The sequence below is a fragment of the Myotis daubentonii genome, chromosome 7, assembly GCF_963259705.1.
Source record: "Myotis daubentonii chromosome 7, mMyoDau2.1, whole genome shotgun sequence".
NCBI lineage: Eukaryota > Metazoa > Chordata > Mammalia > Chiroptera > Vespertilionidae > Myotis > Myotis daubentonii.
In genome coordinates this window covers 8,342,544-8,357,004 of record NC_081846.1, presented here as the reverse complement: position 1 = coordinate 8,357,004, position 14,461 = coordinate 8,342,544, and positions in this window count along the sequence as shown.

Sequence of the window (14,461 nt, the reverse complement as noted above, 5' to 3'; positions counted from 1 at the left end):
TGGCTGAGAGCCAGGGAACATTCTCTCCCAGTCCTCCTCCCTGCACGTGGCGAGCCCTCAGTTCCCCCTCCCAGCCCTGCAGCTGGGGTGGCAGTTAGTGTGGTTTTCTGAGTACAAGCAGCTTCTTGTTGAATGAAGGGTTAGGGTTAGGGTTAGGGTTAGGGTTAGGCTTAGGGTTAGGGTTAGGGTTAGGGTTAGGGTTAGGGTTAGGCTTAGCAGCATGTTGAAGAACCTCCATCAAGAGGACTAGCAGTGGGGGGAAGGGAGTCACTAATCCAGGTGGGTTAGTGAGCATATATTCCACTAAAATAATTTAAGGCGATTTTAGGTAGCACATTACCAAACATGTATCATTTTATTTTTATTTTTAAATATATTTTTATTTATTTCAGAGAGGAAGGGAAAGGGGGAGAGAGAGAGATAGAAACATCAAAGATGAGAGACTCATTGATCGGCTGCCTCCTGCACTGGGGATTGAGCCTGCAACCCAGGCATGTGTCCTTGACCAGAATCGAACCAAGGACCCTTCAGTTCACAGGCCAATGCTCTATCCACTGAGCAAAACCAGTCAGGGCCAAACATGTGTCATTTTAATAGCTAACGTGTTTACAGAAATAACACATTTAGATAACATTTACTATGTGCTGACCTTGTGCCTTATATATATTAACTCATTTCATCCTCCTAACTCAAAGAAGAGGGTAGGTAATATTCCTGTCCCCTGTTACGAATGAGGAAACTAAGGCACAGAGAGATCAGGTGGTTTGTCCCTGGTTGTTTGGGAAGTCACCAGAGGGGCCTGGATCTGAACCCTCACAGTTGTCCCCTCTCACGCTTGGGAGACACGCTCCTAGACCCCAGCGGATGCCTGAAACCACTGATAGTACCAAACCCCACATATGCCACATTTTTTTTCTATACACCCAACCTACGATAAAGTTTGATTGATCAATTAGGCACAGTAAAGATTAACGACAATAATAATGGAACAGTTATAGCAACATGCTGTGATAAAAGTTACGTGAATGTGGCTCTCTCTTGACCTCCACCTATCGTGTTGTACTCACTCACCCTCTTGGATGAAGTGAGGTGATATTGCCTCTGTGAGGAGAAGTGAGATGAATGGCAAGGCACTGGTGCCAGAGCGTTAAGCTGCTACTGACTTTCTGACGGTACTGAAGTGACAAGCATTCGGATTGCCAGCGCCGCTACCCTTGGTAAGAAAAAGAGGGTGATGTGAACACAAGCACTGCGATACCACAGCAGCTGACGTGGTCACCCGGATGGCTACCGAGTGACTAACGTGCCGGGAGCATAGACAGTTGGACACATTGGACAAACGGTCAGAAGGGCCAGAGGCCTTGAGATTTCATCCTGCTCCTCAGAACGGTGTACAATTCAAAATTATGAGTTGTTTCTTGCTTCATCTTTTCACTTGCTATTTTCAGACCATGGTGGACCACCGGTAACTGAAAGTACAAAAGCGAAACCTCGGATAAGCGGGGACTACTGCACAGTCTAGGTCTGGTGTCTATGCAGTTGACCCCCTCAAGTTCCAAGAGCATCAAACCCTGGTGTTCTAGAACATTCATTATGTGTAATGAATTCCCTTGTCACTTATGCAGTATAGCTGGATCTATGTACCATCCTTGGGTAGATGGTGTACCTCCTGGTGACACCAGAAAAATTGTCAAATCATGTTTGGCTTAATTCTTACATAGAACCCCTGTTGATAAAAGCCATTTGGTTGTGCTATATACTGTCTAGTAGAGAAATATACAACTTTATTCTTGTGGACCGAATGTTCGTGCCCGTCCCCATTCATCTGTTGGTATCTGGAGATGGGGCTTTGGGAGGCACGTAGGCTGAGGTCGTAGGGGCGGAGCCCCCATGATGGTGCTGGTGCCTTTATGAGGGGAGGACGAGCCCAGCGTGTGTCTGCAGACTCTTGCTCTCACTCTCTGTCATGTGAGGAGGAAGGTCAGCAGCTGACTTCCCCCAGAGTTTGTGGTGGAAACTCACAATGTCCCTATGATCTGACCTCAGACGTCTACAGACCCACTTCCGCTCTATTCTATTGGCCAAGCAAGTCACTAAGACAGCTCCGATTCGAGGAGAGGGAACTAGACTCTACTTTTCAATGGGAGGAAGAGCGAAAAATTTGTAACCATCTTTTATCTAACAGAAGTCCCTTTCATCCAAATAATTTGACTTTTTTAAGCTTACATTTCATATTTATTTAATTTTTATTAGGATTGTATCGTGCTTTTTTAAAACATGCGAGTATGTTCATTATACGCTGTGCAAGGTGTTATTTATTTAGGTCGTATCCTAATTGTCAAGTTTCATAGATTTTGAGTGGTTTGCACCAACTATATTTTCTTCACAAACTTCGTTGGTTTGAGTGCAAGATTTATAGAACTCACAAACGTGGTTGGTTTGAGTGCCTGCCCAGATGTATGGAACTCCGCGTTTTCAGGAATCTATCACAGACACACATTCCAGCAGAAACACTTGTGAATGCGTGTGCTTCTCTAAGGGTGTTCACTGGGGTCTTCACTGAGTGTTCCAGGACTCGGCTGACACCCAGGCTTTCTTAAGAACCCCAGCCTCTTATTTTACCCCTTGATCCCAATGCAGAAGTACATTCTTACAACACTCGTTCTTCAAGCAGAAGCTGCCACAAAGAGGCAGCAATACAACGGGTCTTCTATGATGAAGATGGAGGTTGACTTCAAGGTGAAATTGGGGAAGTGTTTTTTCCAGATTATTGTTGTTTCTGTCTTAGTAATTTAGCACATTGTCACATATGTGGCATGACAGAGAATTGCATGTAAGGTGAGCTGAAGACATGTAAGGCATTTCAGCTGGCATAATGCCCAGAGGAATGTGTGTGTGGCGGGGGGTGGGCGGGGAGGGGGTTGAGGGGGAGAAACAGGCTGATCTGTCATTTAGAGGCTCTGCTGAATTTTTTCCATTCCTATTTGCACCCTCATCACCCCTTCCTTAAGTCCTTTTCAAAACACAGGATCACTGCAAAGAAACCAAATACTATTTATAACTGAGGCTAAAATATTGACTTTCCTTTTGGCCACATTTTCTGTGGAAATAAACACACACACACAAAGCTTAACACTCAGGACTTGAGCACCACCGCTGAAGGGTGGGTCGTAGAACCAGATTTCTGACTTCAAGTTCCATATCAAGATGAAGGCATTCATAAATTACTGTATAAGACTGACTCAACTAAGAAACTATTGACTCAATTAATACAACTATTGAGATGGAAGTAATGACACCTTAGCGTTATAGACCGGACTTAAACAGAAATGTCTTGACAACCTGCTGTATATTAAGCACCATAAGAAGGATGTATGGAATGGAATAGCAGCTCTGCCTTTTGGCTTGGTTGGAGCGTCGTCCTGTGCACAGAGGTTGCAGATTCGAGCCCTGGTGAGGATGTGTACAGGAGGCCACTGATGGATGTTTCACACATCTCTCTCTCTCTCTCTCTCTCTCTCTCTCTCTCTGTCTCTCTCAAATCAGTAAAACAAATCCTCAGGTGAGGATTGAAAAAAAAAGAAATTAATTTCCTATCACGCAGTTGCTTGGGCCTAAAACCTAAACTTCCCTTTGCCTTCTCTCTTTTCCAAGACCTCAGTCACTGCCGTAGGATCTACCATCCCCAGTGTATCTACTCCAGACCCTCCTCCCCTCCTCCGGCCCAAGTCACCACCATCGCCCCCGTGGAATACAGCAGGGGCCTCCTGATTGTTCTCCCTGGCTTCCAGGTTTCCAAGGCTGTGAGCAGTGCCATAATATATCAGTGGATACTTTCTTTTATAGATGTTTGGAAACCTGTCCCTACGGTGGGTTCCTGCAGGTAGAATTGGTGGACAGTCCTAAAGGAATTCGTTGTCATGTTGCTACAGGCTGCTGGGTTTCCTATTCTGTCTTATTAGCTGTTTCCAGCTGTTGGTGCTGAAACAAGAAATTTATCCTGAGATTGTAATGTCAGTTATATCTTGATGGTCCGTACTACGGCTCACACCCATCCAGGGACACCCGGTCACTCGGATGGCTGTGCTGTGTCCCGGAGGCCAGGAGCGCTTGGCCACACACACGGTTCTCAGGGCTCATTGGCGTTTCTGGGGCCCGCCGACAGGCTCGAGATCAGAAAAGAAATGTTTCCTTCGATATAGAAAAAGCAAACTAGGACACTGAGGTTGACACAAATTTATAAAATAATTTGAAATGTGGCACATGCTGGCTTCATTGGTTTTCGATTAGTATTTTCTAAGTATCTTGTTATTGAACAACCCCAAATTCTGGATTCTTTCCCTGACCTGCTCTAAGACCGAGGGGCCAGCAGCAGCCTGCGGACTGGTCCCCATCACGTTCCGGGAAGAGATTCCTCAGGGCTTCGGGCTTCCTGCCCCGGGTGCTGCTCCTCAGATGGGAGGCCAGCCTCCAGGACAGCAGTCTGGCAGAAAGTGCCTTCTCCAGCAGGGGGCATGTTGGGGAGGAAGGGCATTTGTCAAGGGCAAACCCTGGGAAAGCTTTTCTTCCTGGGGGGGGGGGGGGGGGGGGCAGTGGCGGGTGAGAAAGGCAGTGGGGGCCTGGAGGGGACAGTCCAAGCCTCAGTGGTTTGGGGGGCAGGGTCTCTGGTCATCAGACCCTGTTATGAGGGTGGCAAGTGATAGATGGCATCTCCCCGTGACCTCGGCTTTTATTGTCACTCTCTAGCTCTTTCCTCTTGTGCTCGCTCCTAATGTGGCGATGACATAGCACCTGCTGTTCATCAGGGTAAAAGTCTCCTATTTCGGGGAGGCTAGGGGACTGTCTAGGGCGGGGGGATAAAATGGATACATACGTAATACCCTTTGTAATACTTTAAGCAATAAAAAAAAAAAAATTTGTAAAAAAAAAAAAAAAAGTCTCCTATTTCACGGCGCTGGCGGGGGCAGTCCTTGAGGGTAGGCGGGGTCCTGATCAGCATGGCTGTTTCCGTGGGAAAATGCGTGTGGGCTCCCACGCGGAATCACAGAGGAGCCTGTGGAGCACAGCCTGTTCCTGACTGAGCCCCGTTCGCACGGACCGTGGCTGCGGTGACCAGACGGTTCTGTTTCCCAGAGTTCCCGCGTGTGCTTCGCTGAGACGCAGGAATCGGAGGCCGAGGAGGTTTTTGTCCGAAGTTCCTCTGTCATGAGCTACCAGCGCTGTGAGGGGCATTTTACGGTGGGCCTGGCTACTTCCTATTGTTTCCTTCAGCCGGTGACTCTGTGGGATGCAGAATGACCCATGGGATTGGGCGGCTTGTGAGGACTGGAGCGTGAGGTGCATGACTAGGAATACAGCATCTGCTTGGCCACGTGGGCTGCAAACCCAGTGGGTTCTCCTGTGGGCATTGCTGGGTCTGCCTTTGTCCTACTGCCGCTTCCCTGCAGCCCAGCCTGGGCCTTCAGAGATGGCATGGACTGTTAAAATTCCAGAAGCTTCCCTCCGTGAAAATTGCCCAACTGTAAAAATCTCTGTGGTTGTATTGAAGATCTGGGGCCTCAGTTCACACCTTATGAGACAATGAGGCTGAATTGTGGCCTTGGCAGTGGCATTACCGCCCACACACACCCTCCTCCGCGCACCAGGAAAGCCCCAGGTGGATTCCATCTGAAATAAGCTGCAGGGGAAAATGAAAACATCACGCATCTTTTGCGTTGGACTGAAGTTGTAGGAACGGCCCAGGTGGGACGTCGGCCATGCAGAGATGAGGAAGCGGCAGTCCTATTTTCAGGATTCTCTCTGTCTGGCAGGGTCCGTGGCAAGCACTCACTGTGCCTGTTGAAGGACACGGAGAGCCAGGGAACCCTGGAGGTGACTCCCTCACAAGCTCGCTGTCCTCGACTCACCAAGCACTCACTAGCTCCATGTCCCGTCTTGGCCACCACACTGAATAGGTCTGTCCCTACCCAAAGGAGGGAGGTAGCCATCCATACCTTTTGCTTGGAGGAGCCCTGCAAGGGTGTCCCCCACCCCTAGCACATCTGCTACCCTCTTCCCTCAACTTGACCTGAAATCTCACCTTAATGACATTGCAGGGGTGGGGGTAGCTACTGTTCGCATTCAAATACCTAGGTTACTAGAAAGAGAGGGAGGAAGCTGCACGGTTCAAGTGTGCATGAATAGGTGTGCATGCACAGATGTGCGTTGCAGGTGTACATGTATAGGTGTGCATGTATAGGTATGCATGCACAGGAGTGCATGTATAGGTGTGCATGTATAGGTGTGCATGTATAGGTGTGCATGTATAGGAGTGCATGCACAGGTGTGCATGTATAGGTGTGCATGCATAGGTGTGCATGCACAGGTGTGCCTTTTTGTGACCTGGGGGATCATTAAGGGAGCAGGAAGAATGGAGCCTGGACGCCTCTAATTCCCTCCCAATCCCATTGAGCCCCATCAGGCTCTCTCACTATTAGTTGGAAGCCCTGAAACCTGGCTTTGGGGCTAGAAAACCAAATGGCACTGGATAACGTGCTTCAGTGCCACACACTGTCCGATCTGGGAGCCACCAGCCACATGTGGCCCTTGAGCCTTTGGAATCCAGCTAATCCCAATGGAAATGTAATGTGTAAAACACACACCAGTTTTCAAAACCTCAGCATTCGGAAAAACCCATAAAATATCTTATTAGTAATTTTTAAATATTAATTACATGTGGAAATGAAAATGTTAAAATATTGGGCCAAATAAAATCTATTATTAAAATTCATTCTACCTGTTTCTTTTAGTTTTTAAAAAGATAACTACTACAAAATTCTAAATGACATGTCTGGCATTATAGTTGCTACTGGATAGCACCTGCCAGTGGCTGAAACAGACCCTCCCCCCCCCCCCCGCCCCGCTCATGAAGGGGGCTGAAACCCAGTGCATGGGCAGAGGTGCCACAGGAATGAGACTGCAAAGGCAGAGCTGTCTGGAGGAGGGAAGGATGTAGTAACTGAAACTCCCCCGGGTGTCTGGTCGGCACCCCGGTGAAGCGCATAGGGACTCCCATCTTCCCTGCCCAATGCATGAATCTGTCCGCTGATTTCCTTCCTGCTGCCGGGAGAAGGGGGCAGGAGTATGGAGTCCGATGAGACACAGATCCATCGGACTCGAACTAGGTTTGGCTTGGGATTCGCTTCTGAGGTCATCCTTGCGCCTTCCGATCCCAGGTTCTACATGTGGAATCTGCATGGCAGGTCACTGCGGTGTTCGCTGTGAGCCCCATATCCCAGTCAGGCTCGGAAGGCTCATGATTCCACGGATTTTGTGGCCTTGCAGATCTCGGGTATCACCCTTCATTTGTAAGAACTTGCTTTATTGTTTTCCTAAAGTGGCTTCGTGGATCGGTGCGTAGACACTGCTCTCAGACCAGGAAGAAGTGGGTTTTGCGTAGCAGTCCACAGTTTTCAATGTCCTTTTCAGCAAATTATCACTTTTTATTGTCACAACATCTTGTGAGGCAGGCAAGGCATGTATAGATTTTTATCCATATGTCATAGCTAAGAAACAACAACAAAAAAAGGTTGTCCTGACCAACATTTGAAAGCTGTGAAGTGACAGAATTAGGGGTGGATCATGGACAGTCTCATTGGAAACCTTGGCTTCTGGTCTTCCGCGGTGGCTTCTGCTGGTGTAGGGAGGGTCCCTGAGATGGGCCCCGGGAGGAGTGGCCCACAGCTTCCCGAACCAAGGCATTCTGCCCCCTCAAAACTAGGGAAAGTAGCTCACCAGGCCTGGATGTCAGGACTTGGACAACTGCCATTTGGGGGTCCAGGGAAAGAGCCTAATTGGAGCACAGCCTTCCACTTGGCAGGAATGCCTTTGAAGTCGGGCCTGGTGCATTCCCCCAGGCGACCGCCCTGAGAGCTCCGGGGAAGCCTGGCCACTTCCTCCTGGAGAGAGGCTCTGAGCTGCAGGCAGAGCCCAGCAGAGGGTGCTGAGAGCCCACGGCTGCAGGGTGGGCTGCCAGAGCTGTCAGCGCTGCAGAGCTGGACTGTGGGAGAGGAGGAACCTAAGAGCTTTCCTCACAGTAGAGTGATGATGATGAAGAAGATGATGATGATGATGACACTGCTGACTATTGTAGGAGCCAGGATTCACCTGGGGGGTACTGGGTGGTTTGGGAATGTTAGAGGGTCTGGAACAGGTCCTCAGTTTCCACCATGTGTTTGGGTTCAGGCAGTGAGTAGTGAGGTGGCAGCCAACCACTGAAGGAAATGTGAGGCAGGGAAGTTAGGGAACCCGGGGCCTGGGGACACAGTAGCCACCATCTCTGGTCAATGCCACGGGCTGTTTTGTTAGGCTTGACTGCACGCCTGTGATTTATTTACACATCGCTACGATCACTGGCATGATACATGCTGGAAAAATAGGTCCAACTCCTCGTCTGGATGCCAGCAAATCATTGCGCAGCCAAACTTAGAACTAGTCATTCAACAGAGTGATGGGACTAAAGGGAACCCCAGCAATAGTCCTGTCCAAAGCCTTCGTGTTACAGTTAAGGAAAACGAGACCCAGGGAGGGAAACCCTTGCCAAATGTCACCGAGCTAATGGTGACCTAGATAGGAACGAGAGCCGGTGGAGTCTCACGGGCACAGACACAGGCTACGGGGTCAGATCTGGCTTAGAACCCGGGCTCTCACAATCGTTTGTTTTGTGACTCTGGGCAGGTTATTTAACGTTTCTGATCTTAGTTTCCTCCTCTGTGCAATAAGGGTTTTAAAAAGTATCTACCTCAACGGTATATAGTGGGACAATAAGGACGAAGCATTTGCGGAGTACCTGCTCATTGTAAACATTCAATACGCGGTAACTGATACTGTTATTAGAATTCAGCTTTTCTGACTTCCTGGCCAGAATTCATGCTGTTCGCCATGCAGCCTCCTTCAGTCTTCCTCAGCTCTTTGTATGCCTCTGCAGTTCCCGACTTACTGGCATCTTCACGGGAAATTGAATGGATAACATAAGGAAGTTATTCACATGTTCCACTACACGTAAAAGGGATTAAAACTAGCTGGACTGCAGGCCCGCTGATAGAAGCAAAGGACTGGTAAGCAGCGTGGTTGGAGCAGGGTAGGAGTTTGTTTCCCTTTTATGCCTCTCCAGAGGTAACCCGTAGGACAGTCTGCCATCCTCAACATTTGAATCTCTTTTCGAGGCTCCAAGTGTCTTTTCCAGCTCTTGTATTTTCTCATGCAGATAAATGGGGACAGGAAGTGCATGCCTGATCCTTTTAGAATTAAGACCAGAAGCAGCACCCACAGTTTATCTCATTTAGCTGGCCGAAAGCCGGTCACATGGTCACACCTAGCTGCGAGGTGAAATGTAGGCTTCAGCTGGGAAGCCAGGCGCCTGGAAGAGAAGGACAAATGGGATGAAAAGCTAAAGCCCGTCTCAAGCTCCTCACTGGCAGAGCCTTAGGTGCTGCTGTTACTGTAAGCGCTGGTATTTCTGAAGATCCATCCACCCCACGTTTCACAGAAAAGAAAAAATAAGTTCATGCCTAGAAAAGTAACGTCTCTTGAAACAGTTTGGTTCTTGGCTTGTGATTCAAAAGTGATGTAGAGGCAGTGAGGTCGCTGGTGGTTCTAGGGAGAGTGATGATGGGTCACTGATGTAAACAGCTGGAAAGTGAGTGCTAGCCAGGAAGCACGGAGCAGAGAGGTCTGCTAAAGGGAAGGAGAGACGGAAGAGGAGGTGCTGAGCGGCACAGTGACCGTTCCGGGGTGACATTCCCTCCCGGAAGCAGATGCTGCTCCAGCCCAGGGCCACCCGGAGGTCCCTCCACACCTGCTCAGCCTGGGGAAGGCCCCGGAGGTCAGTCCAAAGGTCAAAATCCGTGAAGAATACTTTAAAAAGCTGGGATGCCCAGCTGGTGTGCTCAGTAGTTGAGGGTGGACCTATGAACCAGGAGGTCATGGTTCGATTCCAGGTCAGGGCACATGCCCGGGTTGCAGGCTCGATCCTCAGTAGGAGGCGTGTAGAAGGCAGCCCGTCAATGATTCTCTCTCACATTGATGTTTCTATCTCTCTCTCCCTCTGCCTTCCTCTCTGAAATCAATAAAAATATATTTTTAAGAAATCTTTAAAAAATAAAATTTTTAAAAGCTGGAAGACAGTTTCATGCTGGTGCACATAGCAATTTCTAGAACTTCAGCTCCCTCTTAGCCTACGTTGGGGCCACTTAACTGGGGTCAGGCCAGTTTGTGAGATGCCAGGGGACCCAGGCTCTGGAGGAGAATGGCTGGAATGGGAGGATCCCGGCGAGGGTCCCCGCGGCCATGCCCTGGGGCTGGAACTCCAGGGGCTGCGGGGACCCTGAGCCACATGGTTCTCAGAAAGGTGACTCCAGGTCTCAGATTCAACCTTCCCTCCTGCTGCAGGCGTGGCCCTCAGGCTGCTGTGATGGGCTTGTCCTGCCAGCTTCTAACCAGCCCACTCACCTTCTCGCCTCACAGCCACCCTGCCTATTGTTGCCGTGATAACCCTTCAAAACCCTTTTCATTCTGAGCCTTCTTTACTTCAGAATTTGCCAAGAGGAGTTTTGGGAGTGGTTTTCTATTTCTTGTTGTTGTTGCTGGGGTTGGAGTTTTTCTTACTTTTAAATTCCACTCAAATGAGCAGGTATGATTTTTGTAATAATAAAAAGACTAAATGTGTCTAAAGTTGGGAGGGGACAGTTGGGAGCTGCTGTGGCTCTCGCTTCTTCATCGAGTCCGTACCTGTTGGGCAGTATTTGAGGCCTCCGTAAGTAGTGCTAGTCTAGCTACCAGGCATCCTCTCCCTGGATTCCTCCGTCCAGGCTGTTCTGGTTCCCTCACGGACCCGCTGCTACTCCTATCAAACCCTGTCCTCCTGCCCACTTCAGGCTGAGTCATCTTTCTAGATCTAGTTTAAATTTCACCTCCTGTGACTATCTTACTTCTTAACTGTATATATCACTTCTTGGACATTTCATTCAGGTCTGTCCCACACCCCTGTTGCCAACTATTTTCCCGAGTGACTCTGACCTCCCAAATGAAGTCCTGGCTCTTCAGGGTTAAGGGCGAGCACTTGTAAATTTTTTGCTTTCTCTGCGCGATCTAGCATAGTTCTGAACACATAATAGGTAAAACATTGGTCAATATACTCTGAGAACTGTATTCACATCTTAGCTGAAGGAATGAACATGTGTCAGACCACTGGTCACCCTTCCTACAAAATATTTGAAGGAGGATTTCATAGGGACAGTACTCATGAATACGAAGGAATGAAAAAGGTAACGGGGGTGGGGTGGGGGGGCCTTGGGTGTAGTAATGCCGGAAGCCAGTCCATCCTTGCTGCTTGACACAGTCGCTGCAGGATAGAAACATCTGCACAGCATATGTTTCAAGGGACCTGGCGTATATAGCATACTGTTCTTAATATGTTTGCTCCCCTTAGCGCTGTGTGTTTCAACCAAGGTCACCTCTCTGAGAAAGGTTGTTTCCCCAGGTAGGGATTTTCCCCTGAAGTTAGGGAGGGAATAAAACCTCTTAACTAAGTGCCAGGCGGGTAATTAATCACTTTAACTACAAACAATCATGCTTAAGCTACATAATCTTTACTCCCTGGAATGGAGATAAGAAACGCCCTAACCTTTGGAATAGAGATTGATAGGATTGGAATCAACTGGTATGAATACAGATGTAACAAGACAGAACTTAGAAGACAGAACCTACACAGAACCTAGAGACAGAAGAACTTCGCTGGAGAGAACATGGCAAAAGATCCTGGACAGAAACTGGCCACAGAACCTAGAGACAGAACCTGGCTACAGAACCTGGATAGAACATGGCAAGAGAACCTGACTAGAACCTGGTGACTGAACCTGGCTGGAGAACCTGGACAGAACCTGGCTGGAGAACCTAGTGAGGGAACATGGCTACAGAACCTGGCTGGAGAACCTGGAGAACCTGGCTGGAGAACCTAGCAAGAGAACATGGACACAGAACCTGGCTGGAGATCCTAACCAGAACTTCGCTGGAGATCCAGACCAGAACTTCGCTGGAGATCCAGACCAGAACTTGGCTGGAGATCCTGGCTAGAGATCCTGGCTAGGCTGCTGATCAACTGAACGCTGTCTCCGTGTCATTCCTTCTTCGCTGACTCCGTCCACACCTTTGGGGACCCCGGACCTGCTGGGGCTGGACCCCAACATAGTAACAAGCTGACTGTGTGGCCTTGGAAAACGTCCCCTTTGTCCTGACTTGACAGCCAGCCTCCATGGGACTCCTGTTGGCTATTCTGACCCCTGCTGGTGAGACCCTCTTCTGTCCTCAGCAGATGGGGCACGTCAGTGTCTACACCAGCTTCCTCCCCACCATGGTGTCCATCTCACTCAGTTCCATCAGCATCAGAGAGAACTCTTTCTCCAGGAAGCAGGCCCCACATGGCCCCACATGCCCTCACTGAGACAGTGATCACACCTCCTCTAAGCCTGGGTTTCTAAAGAAGTGATGCCTCTGCAATGACCACTCCAAAAGCTGGCTCATAGTACATTGGCTCTGAGAGCTGTTTGTTTACCTGTCGTCCGAGAGGTCAGGCAGGACGCAATAGCTGATCTTAGATGGTAAATTCTTAGAGGATGCATGTGATGTATTTTTAATGTGCCTGGGGCAGTTTCTGGTCTGAAAACACACTTCAAAGTGATTGCTAAAAGGTGCCTTTACACAAGGTCACATGCGTAAAATCTCATCTTTGCCTTCCCATGGTTAGGTTGATGGCAAAACCAGATAGAAAGTCTGAATTCTGCCCTAGCTGGTTTGGCTCAGTGGATAGAGCGTCAGCCTACAGACTGAAGGGTCCCAGGTTCGGTTCTGGTCAAGGGCACATGCCTGGGTTGCAGACTTGATTCCCAGTAGGGGCTGCGCGGGAGGCAGCCAATCAATGATTCTCTCTCATCATTGATGTTTCTATCTCTTCCTTCCTCTCTGAAATCAATATATATATATTTTTAAAAAGGTCTGAATCCTCTGCTAGATCTGCTAGTTAAACCCACCTCCTAATTAGCGGTTATTATTTAACCTCTTTAAACTCACTTGGGAAAGTGAAATGTGCATGATAATAGTACCTAACTCACAGTATTGTTTGAAGGATTAAATGAGATAATGCACATAAAGAGCCTACTAACATTCATAGCAATTACTCGGTAGTTTTGATTAGTCCTTGAGATAGAAGGTAACTGGACAACAGAAGCCATGAGCCAATAGCTTCTCGGTAGATTTGTTGAGTTGAAATGTTTCTGTGATCCGGGTTTGGAGCTCCAGGAAATCAGCAGAAAACCCAGCCTTTCAGGCAATCCAGTTTGGTGGCTAATATCTAGGTCCATCCCCTTTCTCTCCTCAGCACTGAAGACACCCACAGGGGCAGTAAAAAGAAATGGCTGTCTTGCAGGAGAGAAGGGAAAGAGGGAGAGAGTGGGTACCTCAGGCTACCTCGTTCTGCTTTTGTTTATTATAAACAGGCTAACCCAAAGAACCAGAGGATTTTCCTCCTGGGACAAGGGCTCCCAGCTGGCTGGCAGCGTCTCCACTGAAGCTGCAGTTGAGCATTGATTGGTCAAAAGCAATCAGTGTGTGTTTGGTTTGTGGGCGTGAACACGGTCCGGAAGGTCATTGAGATTTTATTGTATGAACGTTTCTAACTGATGTAAACATCCCAGCAGAGCTCACAAAGGACAAGACATTGAGTCCGAGAGAGAACCAGACAGAACAGCTTCCCGGGCGTTTCCCTCCTGGCGTTCTCTCCCTGGGCCTCACGGCCCTGCTCTCTGATACCTGCATCTCCATCCAGGGCAGCGGTGGGCCAGGTGTGTGGAGCCTGCCGGCCGGCTGAAAGCTGATTTGGCTTAGCATGTGGACTCCAAGAAATTCCCCGGGAAAGAGGCACACACAGAGCCGCAGGAGGGAGGAAGCGGGGCTCTGGTGGTCACCCCTACAGCCTGCTCTGCTTTGACTAAAAGGCAGCTCCAGCGAGGCTTCAAGGAGAGTCCCCGGCTTTGCCCGTGGTCTTCCCGGTAAGTGACTGGAGAGGCTGTGACTGCTGCCCCTGGACGCTCTGCCGGGTCGCTGCCCCTCCTGGGGCTGCTGGGCCTCTCCGTGCAGCTAAGGGAGCACAGCCCAGAGGGGATGCTGGCCATGGTGAGAACGGCACAGGGATTTATACACTGGACGGAGAATGTTGCCCAACCCAGCAAGGCGTAACCATTCTCTCTCATAAAATCAAATAGCTGTACTAGAGAGGCAAAGAGCAATGTTTTATTGTTGTTGTCAACACCAAACAAAACAATATTGGTTCCTGGGCAAGTTGAGTGCAGAGGGTGAGAGAGGGGTTTCAGGGGGTAAGCCTACGGTTTTCTCACCGTTTGGTAGCAAGAATCAAAGCCTAGAGGATATA